General features: G+C 34.8%; 1 long non-coding RNA gene across 1 annotated transcript; it reads left to right on the top strand.

Moving 5' to 3' along the window:
• The first annotated feature begins 453 nt into the window (after positions 1-453).
• On the top strand, positions 454-15,078 carry LOC125784371 (uncharacterized). Its single transcript, XR_007427150.1, has 3 exons — positions 454-541; positions 3,094-3,144; positions 15,005-15,078. It is a non-coding gene; the product is annotated as an uncharacterized LOC125784371 (long non-coding RNA).
• The last annotated feature ends 1,278 nt before the right edge of the window (positions 15,079-16,356 follow it).

Genomic DNA, 16,356 nt, shown 5'->3' with positions numbered 1-16,356 from the left:
CAGATTTTTATGTTTAATCCACATGTCCGCTATAAAAGGGAAGCTGTGGTTTATGCTAAGGCATAAAACAGGGTGGTAAACAGGTTTGAGGAAAGGAATCTGAGCATTGTTTAACCCAACCAAAGTCACACACTTACTTTAAATACATAAAACTACTACTAACTTCAATTAGCTACCAATAAAGTGATTTAAAGATAAGAGCTTAAACATGATCCTTCAAATAAATTTCTAGTCAGGTTTTGAGCAACATTTTGAGCAGATACTGCAGACAGTATATTCTACAATGTTTATTGTTTAGTGTTGTTAGCTGTGTTTGCTGAAAAGAGGCAGAGACTTGGTTTCTAACATGTATTTAGTTAAACTACTGTTCTCTACTGAATGTTTTAAATATGTTTACCTCACTCAAGACATTAGATAAGCAAATACATCCCCCAGATGTCTCTCTTAAGCTCTGGAGAACTGAGAGAAGATCCCACAGATCCAACTCCAACACCAACCATGTTCTCTACAGCTCTACTGATCCTGTGGGTTTCTGTATCCTGTACGTTATTCTCTAATCAATAGATTTTACTTGATACCTTATATTTAAACTAAAGTTACAATATTTTGATGTTTCTAATCACTATTTATGATCTACAGATGTTCACAGTGAAGTACTGACTCAGCCTGGTTCCATGACGGTTCAACCAGGTCAGAGTCTGAACATCAACTGTAAAGTTTTATATTCCATTACAAGTGAAGATACAGCCTGGATCAGACAACCTGCAGGAAAAGCTCTGGAGTGGATTGGTTATATTAATTACGCTGCTGACATATCTTACAATGATAAACTGAAAAACAAGTTCAGCATCTCCAGAAACACTGGAACTAAAACAATAACATTACAAGGACAGAATCTGCAGACTGAAGATACAGCTGTGTATTACTGCGCAAGATACACACAGTGATACACACTAATGCACCCATCATACAAAAACCCAGAGACTGACTTAAATATTTATAGGTTTATGTTTGAGTAAAATGAACATTGTTGTTTTATGCTATAAACTATGGACAACATTTCTCCCAAATTCCAAATAAAAATATTGTTATTTAGAGCATTTACTAGCAGAAATGGCTGAATTAACAAAAAAGAAGAGCTTTCAGACCTCAAATAAATGCAAAAATAAATGTTTTTTAATCACAGTTTTTTATGTGTCTTGGCATCCACCACCAGTCTTACACACTGATTTTGGATAACTTTATTCCACTCCTGGTGCAAAACATTCAAGCAGTTCAGTTTGGTTTGATGGCTTGTGATCATCCATCCTTCAAATAAATTTCAAATAAATTTCTATTATTTCTATTGATTATATTTTCAATTTAGTAAATTTGGTAAAATCAATGAAACTCATCATTTTTAAGTGGTCTCTTATTTTTTCCAGAGCTTTCCAGAGCAAAATACAACTAAAATAGTACCTTATGCTTATACTATCAAACAATGCCCACAGGATGCTCGTGAATAGGTATTTCTAAAGAGTGGACTTTTCTCAGCAGCATCACTGCTGAGAATAATGACCCACCACCCAAATAATAATAATAATAATAATAATAATAATAATAATAACAATAGCTGCTCTGTGGTGGTTTTCTGTGCTTTGAGGTCCTGAGTATTAAAGAACAGGGTGAAATGAGGTGAATAATAAAGAATTCAGAGAAACGTATAGAACTACAAAGTGATCCTATATGATTAATGCAGCTGAAAAAAAGATAATAAATAGGAAGGAGGTCATAATGTTACTGTATGTTCTATATAATTAACTCATCTCTTATTTTTAGACAGGCTAAAATAATTTTAACCAACTCAAATTACAAAAGCTTACTATTATCAGTGACAGAGGACCTGTTTGGAGACTTCATTTTTATCTCAAGATTACTGAAATTCATCTATATTGCAGCAGAGGGCACCCTTTACTCAAAAAATCAAATTAAACTGTATGTGCTCCTGTGATCTATTCAGCAATATCTTACAACATCAGTCTGTTATGCAAATATTCCTTCTATAATTGTAGAGTAAATAGAAAAGAATTTAGATTTGTAACAATACATCATGATCCTCAGCTCTTCTTTCAACTGCTGCTGCTGCTGATTGCAGCATTTGAGCGTGAATTACTTTCAATGAAGAATCATATGAATGCACTAGATGTGAATGAACCATATTTAATGTGCTTTATTAATGATTTCTCTGTATCTGTGTTCAGGTGTTCACTCTCAGGTTGTTGACACATCATTTTAATGCACTTACATTTCACGTACAGTTAGCTGACAGTTAGCCTGTTTACTATAAACCCAAAACGAAAGTGAGGCTAATGAGGCTTAAAATTGATGACCAGCCCCAGTATCTGTGTGGGAATAACAGGACTTGGGGGGAAGCAGGGTGAGTAAAACTACAATCTGAGCAGAGCTATGTTTTTCCACATGTCCACAATAAAAACTAAATAACAGGGTGATAAAAAGGTTTGAGGAAATTAATTATAACTTTTATCAACCCAACCAAAGTCACACACTTACTATTTTAGCTTAAAAGACAACTAACTTCAATTAACTAACATGTTTGGGGCTAACAATTTAGTGGTTCAAACATGATCCTTTAAATTTCTAGTCAGGATTTGAGCAACATTTTGAGCAGATACTGCAGACAGTATATTCTACAATGTTTATTGCTCAGTTTTGTTGCTTGTATTTGCTGAAAAGAAGCAGAGACTTGGTTTCTAACATGTAATTAGTTAAACTACTGTTCTCTACTGAATGTTTTAAATATGTTTACCTCACACGAGTCATTAGATAAGCAAATACATCCCCCAGACATCCCCCTCCCCCCTCAAGCTCTTTCTATTAAGAAGGAGAAACTCTCTCTCTCTTAAGCTCTGGAGAACTGAGAGAAGATCCCACAGATCCGACTCCAACCCAAACCATGTTCTCTACAGCTCTACTGATCCTGTGGGTTTCTGTATCCTGTATGTTATTCATTAATCAATAGATTTTACTTGATACCTTATATTTAAACTAAAGTTACAATATTTTAATGTATCTAATCACTATTTTGATCTACAGATGTTCACAGTTATGAACTGACTCAGCCTGGTTCTATGATGGTTCGTCCAGGTCAGAGTCTGACCATCAACTGTAAGGTTTCATATTCTATTACTGACTATGGAACAGGTTGGATCAGACAACCTGCAGGAAAAGCTCTGGAGTGGATTGGTTATATCTATAGTGATGGTGACACACGTTACAGTGATAAACTGAAAAACAAGTTCAGCATCTCCAGAGACACTGGAACTAAAACAATAACATTACAAGGACAGAATCTGCAGACTGAAGATACAGCTGTGTATTACTGTGCAAAAGGCTCACAGTGATACACACTAATGCACCCATCATACAAAAACCCAGAGACAGCATTCAAACCAACAAATACATTATTTTAGATGTGTTATTGGTAGTGCAATTGACATTAAAATTGGATAATTTATTTACATTATCAAGTGTGCTGTGGTGCATAGACTAATATAATTCTTCATATACGATTCGTAAGCTTTTCTGAGCTTTTCTGCCACTAATCCACCGTAGGAAATATATTATCAATATGTACCATTGCTGATGGGCATAGTGGTCTGGAGGTGAGGTCTGATCAGGTACATTTCTGGAGTAATACAATCTTAGCAACATTAAACACAAGTGCACCACTGACTGATTTTAACCCTGTAAGACAGGTCAGTTTCCTCTGCTGAGAAGTGCAGAAGCAGTGCACACTTAAAATAGCAATCTACCAATCCAAAGTCAGAGCACACCTGTCTCTTAAATGGCAAGTGACATGCTGATTGGTTTATTGCACATTGTGCCCAAAACAAACCCATGATAAATTAAAAGAACTATTAAAAGGCTTTTTAAGCTGTGTGGTGCATGGTTTATGGCTCGACTGACACTAAAAAAGGGGGCCCAAACGTCCAACTGTTTGAATATGTCTTTATAAAAAAAGACTGGTGTCTGACTGGTAAAAAATTAAATCATTACTCATCAAAAAAAATCTGAATGGTAATTCAAGATTTTGGCTTCATTTTTAGTGAACGAATAGGAACGGCGACACGGCGTCCATCTTTTTTACAGTCTCTGGTTTAGCTAAAATAGCAAACAAGTTTTTTTTCCGCTACCTTGCTTACAGTATCACAATTTACCAGTGTTTTATTGTATATAATTGGATTCTTATCAATATACAGTCGTAGTGCATACACCTTAGCCCATCTCTTTTTTAAAAAAAAAAAAGGTTAAAAAACAATTCAGACCAACTCAAATTACAAAAGCTTACTATTATCATTGACAGTGACAGAGGCTGCACCTGTTTGAAGATTTGTCACAAGATCACTGAAATTCATCTATACTGCAGTAGGGGGCACCCTTTACTCAAAAAACCCAAACTGTTAGAAGTACTTTAAAGAGATATGCAGCAACACCTCACATAATCAGCCTGTTAATCAACTATTCCTTCTGTTAATAGAGAGCAAATTGAGAGGATTATAGATTTGTAACAACTACTGTTTCACACACACATCATCTCAAGATCCTTGAAATTCATATATATTGCAGTAGGGGGCACCCCTGTAAGGGTATTTAATGGGGAACCATAATTGTCTTTGCACATCTCTGCTCTTCACCTTGGACATTGTGTTAAATGAGCATCAATCAATTGTTAATGAAATTAAGTCTGAAGCCTGACTAAAGGGCAGTTGACACCTCTTGCTTGAAGACGTCTACTGAGGTGAAGAGTCTTTTTAAATGCTGGATCTGAAATGTGAATGTGTTTGTGTTTAGTATCATTTTAATGGTCTCAATAAAGGAATGTTAAAGATAACCTAAATGGAACATTTCTGAACTTTGGGAGAAATGTCTCCACTCTGAAGAGACACTCCCCTTCCTGCTCCTGATGGGTTTAGGATTGCCCTGTGATGATCAATGGTCGTGATGGTCGAAGGTATCCAAATCTAAATAGTGCCAAATTTCAATTTACATGTAAATACAAAGTGTATTGTTCTGATTGGATATTTAAGGAAATTACAAGGACATAGTCTTTTTTGTCTAGTTTGTCTGGTAGGATGAGAACTCCCAAAAGCCAAAGTTTGTCCGTAACCAGGAGACATACCATGCTCTCAAATAATGTAACCACTATTTCAAATATATCACGCAATATTCTATTTCAAATATAACATGCAATATTCTTAACTGTTATCTTGTTTGACATGGTCTTGTGGATTGTTTAGGAATTTTGTTTCATACGACAATTTAGGTGAAAATAAACAGTCAACTGAGTTAAAAGTACAGACAAACTACCACCTTGTGTTTTCCTAAAATATCCAACCAGAACAATACACTTTGTATTTACATGTAAATTGGAATTTGGCACTATTTACATTTGAATACCTTCGACCATCATGACCATGATCATCACAGGGCAATCCTAAACCCATCAGGAGCAGGAAGAGGAGTTTCTCTCCAGAGTGGAGACATTTCTCCCAAAGTTCAGAAATGTTCCATTCAGGTTATCTTTAACATTCCTTTACTGAGACTTTTTTTATTGTACTTCTCACACTGAGACCATTAAAATGATACTAAACACAAACACATTCACATTTCATATGAACAAGATATATTTCAGATCCAGCATTTAAAAAGATTCTTCACCTCAGTAGATGCCTTCAAGCAAGAGGTGTCAACTGTTAACTGTTAATTTGATTAACAATTGATTAATGCTACATTAAAAGCTGATCGTCCAATCCGAGAAGGGAAAATTGCTGACCAGCCCCAGTATCAGTTTAGGAATAACAGGACTAGTGAGCACCTTGTGGGGAAGCAGGGTGAGTGTTAGGCTAGTCAGGCTGCTAGGCTAAAAGCTAACCAACGCATACAGCAACAATCTCCTCAGGTAAATAACCACACACTGTGAGGACAGTAACAGTACCTATAAGCTACGCTAGGCTACGTTCTTGTAAGGCATATTCCTCTGAATGGGTGCCATTTCAGTCCCCAGGAAATTACATGTATGAAAGGTTATCTTTAACATTCCACTGAGACCATTAAAATAAGACTAAACACAAACACATTCACATCTCATATTAACAAGATACATTTCAGTCCCAGCATTTAAAAGATTCTTCACATCCGTTGACGCCTTTAAGCAAGTGGTGTCAACTGCCCTTTGGCCAGGCGTCAGACTTAATTTGATTAACAATTGATTAATGCTACATTCAACACTGATAGTCCAATCCGAGAAGGAAAAATTGATGACCAGCCCCAGTATCTGTGTGGGAATAACAGGACTTGTGGGAAAGCAGGGTGAGTGTTAGGCTAGTGAGGGTGCTAGGCTCAAAGCTAACCAATGCATCTAACAACAGTCTCCTCAGGATGAGAAGACACTGAGAGGACACTGTGGGAACAGTAACAGTACCTGCAAAGACTGTTAAAAGCTACGCTAAGCTAGACTCGGATCCCCAGGAAATGACATGTATAAATGTGCACACAAAATAACTTCAAAATACATTTTATTACTGAGCATAGTTTCTTGTACATTGATCTAATGGCAAAAGTAAGATATGTAAATAAAAACATTATAAAAACTACTTTGAACACTGAAAAAATAGCATTTGTTATCTGTCCCCACTCTCTAACTATAAACTTTACCACGGAATAGAATTATTAAAATCCTCCAGAGATATATATTTTCGCATTGTTGTGTGACTCCAAATTTAATCTCTGCTTTAAAAAAAAAAATATATATATATATATATATATATATAGATATATATATATATATATATATATATAGATATATATATATATATATATATATATATATATATATATATATATATATATATATATATATATATATACATATTTATTTATTTATTATAAATCCATAACATTTAAGTTAAAATACACATTTTAGTTGTGTCCCTGGCTTTCACTCATTACTGTTATTGTAAAACATGAACCCATCAAAAAATCATTCTAAAAGTCCCATCTACAACAGAAAGTTACATCAGTTGTTTCTTCTGAAGATCATGAAGACCAAAATTAAGTTCCCTCATTTGTTTTTCTGTATATTTGATCTTATTGTAATTTATTGATGACTGAGGAGGTCAATCTCAACACTCATTCCTGTTGCCTAAATTAATTCTTAGATCTTATTTGTTATTTTTAAAATATAATTTTGGTAAAAAAAAAAATCACTAGAATGTGCTTAGTGTCCTCATGCTATTAGCTATTTTTCATGTTTTTACTAATTCTATGCTAAAAACTCATTCCTGCTACTTTCATTCCTGTTACTCAAAACATAAATAACAGGAATGAGTGCCATTAAGAGAAGTGATTATTTTGTCATAAATATTAATTATTTGAACATGCAGTCGACCATTTCTTTAAAATAAAGACTTTCTTGAGAGGAAATCAAATGAATTAGTTGACTTGCTTTTAAAAATGCTTTTAAATTTCTCATGAGTTTTGGAACCATCTTTGGCTTAAAATAATGTAAAAAAAAATAGTCAAGCTGCCTGAGATTGACCAATACATGTTTTTAATAGTTAAATACGTGTGTTATTAGATTCAGAGATTAAATTCTTTTTTTTTTTTAAAGTATGTTTAATTTGTAAGAGTTACAACAAGCAAACGCCACCTATTTGGTGGAATGGACCAACTACAATCTGAGCAGAGCTATGTTTTTCCACATGTCCACTAAAAAAAGAAAATTTACTGTGTTTCTTGCTAAAACAAAATAACAGGGTGGTAAATATGTTTAAGGAAACTAATCATAATTTTTATCCACCCAAACAAAGTCACACACTTAATATTTATGCATCAAAAACAACAAACTTCAATTAACTAACATGTTTGGGGCTAACAATTTAGTGGTTCAAACTTGAGCCTTTAAATTTCTAGTCAGGTTTTGAGCAACATTTTGAGCAGATACTGCAGACAGTATATTCTACAATGTTTATTATTCAGCGTTTTTGCTTGTATTTGCTGAAAAGAGGCAGAGACTTGGTTTCTAACATGTATGTAGTTAAACTACTGTTCTCTACTGAATGTTTTAAATATGTTTACCTCACACGAGTCATTAGATAAGCAAATACATCCCCCAGACATCCCCCTCCCACCTCAAGCTCTTTCTATTAAGAAGGAGAAACTCTCTCTCTTAAGCTCTGGAGAACTGAGAGAAGATCCCACAGATCCAACTTCAACACCAACCATGTTCTCTACAGCTCTACTGATCCTGTGGGTTTCTGTATCCTGTACGTTATTCATTAATCAATAGATTTTATTTAATACCTTGTGCTTATATTTAAACTAAAGTTACAATGTTTTAATGTATTTAATCACGATGTTGATCTACAGATGTTCACTGTGAAGAACTGACTCAGCCTGGTTCTATGATGGTTCGTCCAGGTCAGAGTCTGACCATCAACTGTAAAGTTTCATATTCACTTACTGACTATGCTACAGGCTGGATCAGACAACCTGCAGGAAAAGCTCTGGAGTGGATTGGATACATCGGCTGGAGTGGGAGCACAGCTTACAGTGATAAACTTAAAAACAAGTTCAGCATCTCCAGAGACACTGGAACTAACACAATAACATTACAAGGACAGAATCTGCAGACTGAAGATACAGCTGTGTATTACTGCGCAAGATACACACAGTGATACACACTAATGCACCCATCATACAAAAACCCAGAAGCTTTGGATTCTGATCTCCAACTAATGAAACTGGATAATCAGTTCATAATTTTACACTGATATGTTGTAAAAGAAAAGTAACATTATTTTTAACAATAAGCATTCCTGTAAATGCTTCAATTTCAGGCAATAAATATTTTATTTTTTTATAACTATTGATTGCCATTATTATTCATTGTCATTAAAATACTTAATATACAGTTTAGCTTGTATAGTGCCCTGGATGAAGACTCTATTCAGCACCCATGGGTGTCTTTTGTCTGTTGTATTTAGTCAAGATAATAAACATAAAAAGAATTTAAACCTAAAAGAATATTAACTTGAAATGAAATTTCTAAGTATGACTAAGTATGAACATAAGAAAGACCAGATTAATATTATACACACAAATAACAAATAGAACTGCAAAAAAACAGTATGTGGTGTTATTAGAAACAAGAAATTAACCACATATATTGTTACATTTAGTGTATTATCTATAATAAATACATATACAGGGGTGTGAAAAGTGTTTACCTCGGTGATTTCTTATTTTCTGCATGTTTTTTACTCTTAAATGTTTCAGATCATCAAACTAATTTAAATACTAGTTAAAGACAACACATGTAGTTTTCTCTTTAGCTTTTAAATGAAGGTTTTTATAATTAAAGGAGAAAAAAAAGTCTAAACCTACAATGTGCACAGAAATACTGTATTTACACACAGAGAGAATCACAGAACAGGAACAATGCAGGGATCGTGTGTCTCTTTAGAAACACATTGACTATTAAAACAATCCTTTCAGCCAAATACAACTAAAACAGGACCTTATATTTAATTATACTATCAAATGATGGATGATGACCACATGACGCTCCTGGAGAGGTAGGTAGGTATTTCTGGTTGGTGGAATTTTCTCAGTCCATCAGTGACACTAGTGAGGTGTTTAAAAACTCCAGCAACACTGCTGTATCTGATTCCTTTATATCAGCACAAAACCACCATGTCAGAGTCCCTGCAGTGCTGATAATAATAAAGACCCACCACCCGCATAATAATAACAATAGCTGCTCTGTAGTGATTTTCTCTCCTGTGAGGTCCTGAGTATTAAAGAACAGGGTGAAATGAGGAGGATAATATAGTATACAGAGAAACAGATACAGAACTACATTCTGATGGGTGATGACCACAGGACACTCCTGGACAAGCGCGTAGGAGCGGGCTTGATATTGGGGGGGACAAATTTGCCAATATGAACCCAAGCCCACCCTATCGTTTCCTAGAACAACATTTGTGGAAATTACTTTAAATTAAAAGTAAATTATTATTATAAGGTGATTTTACAACCTAAACATGTTACTCCACGTTACAGTTACTGTTGTTAGAAAAAAATATGCATGCAATGTCTGAATTATATACATATAACAAAAATTATCAGTTATCACCTAATATTTAAAATAATATAACAGATTTGGTTATTATTATTATTATTATGTATTGGCATGTCAATTCTGTCATATATTTAAATTTTCTCCTGCACTTTTATTTTTTTTTCTACTGAGAGCTCTTCTTAAGATGGTGTCCTTTTATGTAAAAGAATGTAACTTTACGTTGCATAGAGATTTTTATAAACGTCAGGACATGTGGTCTTACTGTGAAATACAAATGAACAGAAGTCACGTTACAGCAGTATTTCTCAACCCTGTTCTTACATATTCTACTGCATATTAACACATTTCTGCATGTTCTTGAGCTTCCTCTGCTTTAAAGGCATTTAATAAAGTGGTGGTATGATGTGTCTAATACACTGCTGGATTTACATGATTAATTTAGGCTCCATAGGGGGCTAAAGGATTTTAACAGGTAAACTCAGTAAATGACTGTTTATTAGCTGATCAGGTGGATCAGGTGGAAAACACAGATTTAGGGCAGTGATCAGGGTTAAGAAACTGCTTTAAACTACAAACATAAAGTACTGTACTAAATCCTGGCTATCCACTACATGCAGCTTCTAGTTAACTAGTTAGTTAAATTCATTTCCGTTCATTATAGCTCACACTAAGTCCTGCAAACCTAAATTAATAAACAGTTTGAAAATGAAATAGTGATTAGCTGATCAGGTACAGGTCAAGTTGAACATTACTAATATATATATATTTTTCTTTAACCCTGACTCCCTATCTAATTAATTTAAGTTAAACTAACTCACTAACACAGCTGCAGTTTATTAATCACAGTGGGTTTAAACTGTGTGTTTTGATTCAGAGACGTGTATTTTTAACCAGTTATCAGAAACATATCATCACAGTTTATGTGGTTAGCCTATCGTTACCTTTCTGTTAGAAAAATCTCCGTATATCCAGATCTGTTTTAAATCAGCTGAAGCGGCTGCAGCCCGATCCCGCTGCTAAATCTCACAGCGAGGGGGCGGGGCTTCCCCAACAGCAAACTGACTCTCCTCCTCCGATTGGTCCGGTCTGTCTCCTCATTAATATTACGGCTGATGTGAGCGAACTGATTTCATTTTTGGGGGGGACAAATCCACCTATTTCTAATATTGGGTGGGACATGTCCCACCCATCCCCCCCGGTTCCTACGCCTATGCTCCTGGATAGGTAGGTAGGGTAGGTCTTTCTGGTAGGTGGAATTTTCAGCACTGCTGTATCTGATTCCTTTATATCAGCACAAAACCACCATGTCAGAGTCTCTGCACTGCTGAGAATAATGACCCACCACTCAAAAAAAATAAATAATAATAATAGCTGCTCTGTAGTGATTTTCTATCATGTGGGGTTCAGAACATTGAAGAACGGGGTGAGATGAGGAGGATAATAAATTATACAGAGAAACAGATATAGAACTACAGTCTGTAATTATTGAACTACAAAATGATCCTATATGATCAGTGCAGCTGAGCTTACTCTATGTTCTATATAATGTTATGACTTTAACATTCAACTCATTTCTTGGTATGATGATGTAATTTGTGTGTAATTAGTTGGGTTTAGCTGAAATAGCTGAAGTGTTTTATTGTATATAATTGCATTCCTACCAATATACATCCCTAATGCATACACCTTAACTCATCTCATTTTTAAACAGGTTGATTTTTTCACACTTCATATTTATCTCAAGATCACTGAAATTCATCTATACTGCAGTAGGTGGCACCCTTTACTCAAAAAACCTGAACTGTTAGAAGTACTTTAAAGATATATTCAGCAACACCTCACATAATCAGCCTGTTAATCAACTAATTCCAACAACTAATTCACACACACATCATCTCAAGATCCCTGAAATTCATATATATTGCAGTAGGGGGCCCCCTTGTAAGGGTATTCAATGGGGAACCAAAATTGTATTTGCACATCTCCACTCTTTACCTTGGACATTGTGTTAAATGAGCATCAATCAATTGTTAATGAAATTAAGTCTGAAGCCTGACTAAAGGGCAGTTGACGCCTCTTGCTTGAAGACATCTACTGGGGTGAAGAATCTTTTAAATGCTGGACCTGAAATGTGAATGTGTTTGTGTTTATTATCATTTTAATGGTCTCAGTAAAGGAATGTTAAAGATAACCTAAATGTAACATTTCTGAACTTTGGGAGAAATGTCTCCACTCTGAAGAGACACTCCCCTTCCTGCTCCTGATGGGTTTAGGATTGCCCTGTGATGATCAATGGTCGTGATGGTCGAAGGTATTCAAATGTTAATAGTGCTAAATTCCAATTTACATGTAAGTTTGTGATGTATTGTTCTGGTTGGATATTTTAGGAAAGTACAAGAACATAGTCTTTTTTGTCTGGTTTGTCTGGTAGGATGAGAACTCCCATGCTCTGCATGTAGCCAAAGTTTGTCCGTAACTAGAAGACATATCATGCTCTCAAATAATGTAACCACTATTTCAAATATATGATGCAGTATTCTATTTCAAATATAAAATGCAATATTCTTAACTGTTATCTTGTTTGACATGGTCTTTTGGATTTTTTTTAGGAATATTGTTTCATACGACAATTTAGGTGAAAATAAACTGTCAACAAAGTTAAAAGTACAAAGTACCAACTTGTACTTTCCTAAAATATCCAACCAGAACAATACACTTTGTATTTACATGTAAATTGGAATTTGGCACTATTTACATTTGGATACCTTCGACCATCATGACCAAGATCATCACAGGACAATCCTAAACCCATCAGGAGCAGGAAGGGGAGTGTCTCTCCCAAAGTTCAGAAATGTTCCATTCAGGTTATATTTAACATTCCTTCACTGAGGCCATTGTACTTCTCACACTGAGACCATTAAAATGATACTAAACACAAACACATTCACATTTCATATCAAAAAGATACATTTCAGATCCAGCATTTAAAAGATTCTTCACCTCAGCAAGAGGTGTCAACTGCCCTTTGTTCAGGCGTCAGACTTAATTTGATTAACAATTGATTAATGTTACATTCAACACTGATAGTCCAATCCGAGAAGGGAAAAATGCTGACCTGCCCCAGTATCTGTGTGGGAATAGCAGGACTTGTGGGGATGCAGGATGAGTGTTAGGTTAATGAGGGTGCTAGGCTAAAAGCTAACCAATGTATCCTGCTACAATCAGGTTGTGAACTGAGAGGACATTGTGGGGACAGTGACAGTACCTGCAAAGACATGGTAATAATGTTCGTGTTACACTGTTAAAAGCTACGCTAAGTTAGACTCGGATCTTGTCAGTCATATTCCTCTGAATGGGTGCCATTTCAGTCCCCAGGAAATCACATGTATAAATGTGCGCACAAAACAACTTCAAAATACATTTTATTACTGAGCATAGTTTCTTGTACATTGACCTAATGGCAAAAGTAAGTAATGTAAATAAAACATTATAAAAACTACGTTGAACACTGAAAAAATGGCATTTGTTACCTGTCCCCACTCTCTAACTATAAACTTTACCACGAAATAGAATTATTAAAATCCTTCAGAGATATATATTCTTGCATTGTTGTGTGAGTCCAAATTCAATCTCTGCCATAAAAAAAAAATATATATATATAATTATAATAAATCCATAACATTTAAGTTAAAATACACATTTTAGTTGTGTCCCTGGGTTTCACTCATTACTGTTATTGTAAAACATGAACCCGTCAAAAAAATCATTCTAAAAGTCCCATCTACAACAGAATGTTACATCTGTTGTTTCTTCTGAAGATCATGAAGACCAAAATTAAGTTCCCTCATTTGTTTTTCTGTATATTTGATCTTATTGTAATTTATTGATGACTGAGGAGGTCAATCTCAACACTCATTCCTGTTGCCTAAATTAATTCTTAGATCTTATTTGTTATTTTTAAAATATAATTTTGGTAAAAAAAAAAAAAAAAAAATTACTAGAATGTGCTCAGTGTCCTCATGCTATTAGCTATTTTTCATGTTTTTACTAATTCTATGCTAAAAACTCATTCCTGCTACTCAAATGAATTAGATGACTTGCTTTTAAACATGCGTTGTAAATGTCTCATGAGTTTTGGAACCATCTTTGGGTTAAAATAATGTTTCTTGCTAAAACAAAATAACAGGGTGGTAAATATGTTTGAGGAAACTAATCATAACTTTTATCAACCCAACCAAAGTCACACACTTACTATTTATGCATCAAAAACAACAAACTTCAATTAACTAACATGTTTGGGGCTAACCAGTTAGTGGTTCAAACTTGAGCCTTCAAATTTCTAGTCAGGATTTAAGCAACATATTGAGCAGATACTGCAGACAGTATACTGTACAATGTTTATTATTCAGCGTTTTTGCTTGTATTTGTTGAAAAGAGGCAGAGACTTGGTTTCTAACATGTAATTAGTTAAACTACTGTTCTCTACTGAATGTTTTAAATATGTTTACCTCACTCGAGTCATTAGATAAGCAAATACATCCCCCAGACATCCCCCTCCCACCTCAAGCTCTTTCTATTAAGAAGGAGAAACTCTCTCTCTCTCTTAAACTCTGGAGAACTGAGAGAAGATCCCACAGATCCAACTTCAACACCAACCATGTTCTCTACAGCTCTACTGATCCTGTGGGTTTCTGTATCCTGTACGTTATTCTCTAATCAATAGATTTTACTTGATACCTTATATTTAAACTAAAGTTACAATATTTTAATGTCCAATGTCTGTAAAAATCTAATCATTATGTTGATCTACAGATGTTCACAGTTATGAACTGACTCAGCCTGGTTCTATGACGGTTCGTCCAGGTCAGAGTCTGACCATCAACTGTAAAGTTTCATATTCAGTTACAAGCTATGAAACAAATTGGATCAGACAACCTGCAGGAAAAGCTCTGGAGTGGATTGGATATATTCTTAGCGGTGGGAGCACACGTTACAGTGATAAACTGAAAAACAAGTTCAGCATCTCCAGAGACACTGGAACTAAAACAATAACATTACAAGGACAGAACCTGCAGACTGAAGATACAGCTGTGTATTACTGCGCAAGATACACACAGTGATACACACTAATGCACCCATCATACAAAAACCCAGAGACAGCATTCAAATATATTATTGTAGATGTGTTATTGGTAGTGCAATTGACAATAAAATTGAATAATTTATTTAGATTATTAAGTGCGCTGTGGTGCGTAGACTAATATAAGTCTTAATATACTAAGCCTTTCTGCCGCTAATTCACCATAAGAGATCATACCATTATGTACAGCATAATATTATGACCTCATTGCTACCATTATACATTTTTCAGGTACATTAGTCATATACGAGTACTTTGCTCATTTCTATCTTACACTCAGGGAAAAGTTAATTTTTACGCCTTGTACCTGCACCATATAAATACCATATACGCTGATGGATATGTATCTGTGCTAATGGGCATAGTGGTCTGGAAGTAAGGTCTGATCAGGTACAGTATAGTATTACTATCTTAGCAACATTAAACACAAGTGCACCACTGACTGATTTGAACCCTGTAAACAGTCACCCATAAGACAGATCAGTTTCCTCTGCTGAGAAGTGCAGAAGCAGTGCACACTTAAAATAGCAATCTACCATTTACTGGTTTATTACACATTATGCTTAAAACAAACCCATCATAAATTAAGAGAACTATTACATGCCTTTTGCATGTATTTGTATCCTCATAATACAAAATACACTAATACCCTAAATTAAGCTGTGTGGTGCGTGGTTAATGGCTTGACTGTCGCTAAAAAAGGGCCCCAAACGTCCAACTACTTAAATATGTCTTTATAAAAAAAGAAAATCTGAATGGTAATTCAAGACCCAGTATTGTTTTTAATTGAAAGCTGACACTCTTCTTGTAGAATGAGACCAAAATATATAATAGATAAAAAAAATATTAATTTAATGAAACAGAATGGGCTCTATAATGGAAAACAGAAACTTTGGCACATTGCAGCCCAGTAAACCAAAAACCCACATATGACACAAAAAAACTCTTAAAGAAAGACAGAATAACCCCAAGAAGTAAGTGTCCAATTAAAATGCTATTCTGCAGTGTAACAGCTACCAGGAACAATAAATGATATTCAGACTGATATAGACAACTTTTGGCCATATTTATTAAG

This window comes from Astyanax mexicanus, chromosome 19 (assembly GCF_023375975.1).
Source record: "Astyanax mexicanus isolate ESR-SI-001 chromosome 19, AstMex3_surface, whole genome shotgun sequence".
Classification (NCBI taxonomy): domain Eukaryota; kingdom Metazoa; phylum Chordata; class Actinopteri; order Characiformes; family Acestrorhamphidae; genus Astyanax; species Astyanax mexicanus.
Note: the sequence above shows the minus strand (reverse complement) of the source record. Positions and strands in the feature narration are given on the sequence as shown.